Raw genomic sequence first — 4,260 nt, forward strand, 5'->3', positions numbered from 1 at the left:
AATGATATATGTGTTAAATCCTCCACTATCTATCCTAAAACGGATTCTAATTTATCTAATGAACCTAATGAACAAAAACAGAAAATTAAAAATCCATCATCCACTTATATTAAATCAATGTTTGTTAAATTTAATAAGAGTATGCAGAAATACATTCCTTATAATCCTAAATTCTGCAAGCCTATGGACAAAATAGCCATTAAGAAAATATGGATTCCAAAAGGAACAATAATAGCTAACCTACAAGGACCCAAAAGAGCTTGGGTTCCTAAGTTGAAAATCTGAATATTTTCTGTAGGTGTGTCTAGCACTCAAGGCTCCAACAAAAGATGCTAATTTAGAAATTGGGTGCTCTAGACATATATTAAAGAATGAAACTTAAAATATACTTTAGAAAAATAATTGAAATGAAAAGAATAATGAAATTAGTAATCCTTGCATCTCATCATTCTCTTTGCCTTAGTATCTAATTAAAACATAAATTGGAGGTATTAATCAATTTTGTGATATAGGTAATATTTTTAAAAATATAATCAAATCACTTCATTTTATAGTATGCCTTACTTACTGCTGGATAAGTTGCTAAATGATTAATCAATTTATTAAGAATAACTCTATGAATTCTCTATCTACTTGATTGAGAGTTTTTATCAATGGTATTATCTTATTGATCATAGACATGAGAATGTATACTTGGTATGCCTTTAAATATATGCACTATGAATACCAAGATTAAAGAAACCACTTTTGGCATATAAAATCAACTCATACTAGTATGGACTTAATCTCAAAAGACCTTGTCATTGGTTCACTTAGATTAATTTTTGCAAGGTCAAAGTTTGCTATGTATGTCATCTAGAAAAATAAACTAGAATCATTTCTAAATTTAAAAATATAGTTTCCACCTTTTAGCCGTTGGAAATTCTCCATAAGAACTTATTTGGATCTCTAGGATTGTGAACCTAGGAGATAAGCTCTCTAATTTTGTAATTATGGATGATTTCTCAAAGCTAATGTTGGTTTTATTCTTGGCACTTAAATTGAAATATTTTCTGCTTTGGCACAAACTTACAAAAGGTTTCAAATGAAAAAGGTTTGCAAACTATGAAAATAAAATTGTATCATGGCATAGTTTTGAAAACCAATTTCTTATTAAGTTGTGCACAGAAAATAATATTGAATACAATTGTTTCTACACCAAGAACACCATAAATAAAATAGGGTTGATAGAATCCTTGAAGAAATGAAAAAGACAATGTTGTATGATAGTCATCTACTTAAATGATTTCTGTTAAAGGCTATCATCATTGCTTGTCATACATATGGTTTCTATTAGAAAATTCCTTTTGATCTTCTGAAAAATAGAAAATGATATATTGTATATCTTTTATATTTTTCAGTCATACATGTCATGCTTGATATGTTCTTATAAAAATAATATCAAATCTGATAAAACAAATATTTCTTTGGATATCACTCTTCAAGCAATGTATATTGAAAATTCAATGAAAAGATACTAGTTGTAGAAATATCAATTTATACTATTCTTATTAAAACTAGATCCTTTATTGAGAATATAGTTTATCATTTTGATTCTATGTAACAATCTGAATCTTGATAGAAACAACTGTTTAAGATAATTTGATTAAAACTTAGCTAGCACGTCTTATTGATAATTATCTTATGCAAATAGAATCTAAGTTAAATTGATTCCGAAAACAAAAAAAATTTGATTTAACTTTAATGAATCTTTCTATTGCCTCACATGCTTGTCCTTGAACCATTTTACATAATGAAGTTATCTCTTTAGTTCAAGTGACTTGTGCTTGCTTATACTTAGGCAATCTCTTGAGTAAAGTAACTCAAATTCAATTATTGTCATGTCTCATGTTGAGTCATCTAGTTAAGAAATATGTTGTATGAATGTTTTTGTATCCTAGAGAACCTAATGAATTGCCTTCAAGAAAAGAAAAAGATTTTGCTAATGATACAGAATTTATGAGCAAGAAATTTCAACTTGAAGGACACATCGATGAAAGATACAATAAACATTCCCTTGCAAACAAAAAAAGAGAGAGATTTTCTTCAGCCAAGGGTGTAAAGAATCTAAAAGGTATTTGGCTTGAAGAATGCTAAATGCACTGGTAATCTAAACTCTTCTCTTGCGAGTTAGTTGAGCAAAATCAATAGTGTGAAATTATATGGTTGCATGATTAAACCTTTAATTGTTGATCATCTTGATATCATGCTTCATTCTCATGCTAGTAATAATTGTTTCATGGTGTGATTAAACTACCTTTTTCTATATAATGCATAACCATGAAATACACAAGCTTATGCCTCAAACCTCTAATTCAAAATAACTTGTGATAAGCTATGAATCATTGGGCAAAATGAAAATGCTGTTTGCATGGTATATATTTATATGCAGCATATTAGATTAATTTTTTATTCTGCTCTTTCATGTAATTACTTGAAATAATAAAAAGAAAGAGAGATAAAGAAAAGAAAATGAACAATTATTCAAGGGAATACTCCAATCTTTAGGAAAAGCAAAACAAGCATAATATATTTGGCACATTTGTGAGACTAATATGAACATTCCTTTTGGAAGAGATAAAATCTGTAATTAATTACATAAAAAGTTTGAAGTGAACATTTTAACCCTTCTATATTGCTCATCATAGGGATGGTACTAATGGGGAGGCTAGTGGTAGTACCCGGCACTATTTGACCCAACTATTCGGTGTAGGGCATATTAGGGACGGCACAAGAGGGAGGCTAGTGGTAGTACCTCGTGCCCCTTCCAACTCCACCGGATAGGGAGCAAATAGAGTATAGAGCATAGAAAAGTAAAATCAAAAGAAATGAAGATTAGAATATTCACTGAGTGGTTAAAGGAAGAAATTCAAAAATGAGGAAATGAATGACAAGATAAATGAAAGTATATAAAAAGCTTGTGAAAAGCCAAATGAAGTTTCGATCACTTGAAAACACACCTTAAGGATAAAAGCTTAAATTTAATTTAAAAATGCTTCTATCGTTGCGTTTTTGTAACTTTCATTATATACTTCAATGATTGCATCATTTTGGGGAATAACTCAATATGATTTCTAGATGAAATCTACGGTTTAAGAAAAATAGAATTACTTTGGATACCTTGGTTGGTTGCTCCGATACGCATATGAAACATATCATTTTTTATCTTATAAGTGTACTGAAATTGGTCTAAATGATGTGTTTTTCAATGATCTTGATTGCAAATAAATGGTTCTAAACATATGATATTATTTTGATATTAAAAAGATTTATGTTGCTTCATATATACATTGCTGAAAAACTATGACTAAGAAATTAATTTTTTTTTTTTCTCTCCTACATTATTAAAGACTTCTATCAAAATATATATGTATATATATATTATTAAAAGAGTGAATGATCTTAAGTTTAGAAATATTTCAGCTCACTTAAATGATTCTTAAAAGAAAGAAAATGTAAATGCTTTTGAAAGAATTTGAGCTTCAAATGAATTATTTTCTGATTAATATTTCAGTACATTTTCTCAAAGATTAAGAGGAAGCATAACTTATTCTTAAAAGATTAAAAAGAGTGATTGCTATAAATTTTGAATAATTCTAGATCACTCTACATTCTTGATATCATAAAGTTTCAGTTTTATTCACGTTTATCATTAAAATCTGAAATTCAACAAAAGATAAGAATAATTAAAGAAGAATGCATCTTTTAAGGGGGAGCTTTAGATATTCAGTATCTTATCCTAAAGTTACTTTAATTTGATGCATACCTTAAATTTTATGGATTGATTTTGATGAACCTCCTTATATTGCAAGACTTGCTTTAATTATATAATAAGTTTATACCTTGAGATGAGTTCTATAAAGGTTGTCTTATCTCAAACCTTGAGTCTTATGAAAATAAAATATATTTTCGAGATTGACAATTTTATTGAACAAATTCTAAAACTCTCAAATGGAATGATTAATTAAGGGGGAGAAAGAAAATTTCAGAGGGAGAGATCATATAGAACTTAATCGTATAAATTCGCATCTAAAGATGAGACAAAGAATACTAAATGTAAAGTGGTATTAAACTTTGTGCTTCATTGAATATCTTTTGAAAGTTGGATTTCCATCTGTATTCATCGGTAAATCATTTATTTCTGAAAATTTAATTGAAAAGGATTCCATCTGTCTTAGTTTTGAAAATTTATCTTGGAATCTACTTATGAGTTCTTATTGG

Source organism: Phoenix dactylifera, chromosome 6 (assembly GCF_051530095.1).
Source record: "Phoenix dactylifera cultivar Ajwa chromosome 6, Ajwa_hap1_PhDact_Kaust_v1.1, whole genome shotgun sequence".
In the NCBI taxonomy this organism is placed as follows: Eukaryota; Viridiplantae; Streptophyta; class Magnoliopsida; order Arecales; family Arecaceae; genus Phoenix; species Phoenix dactylifera.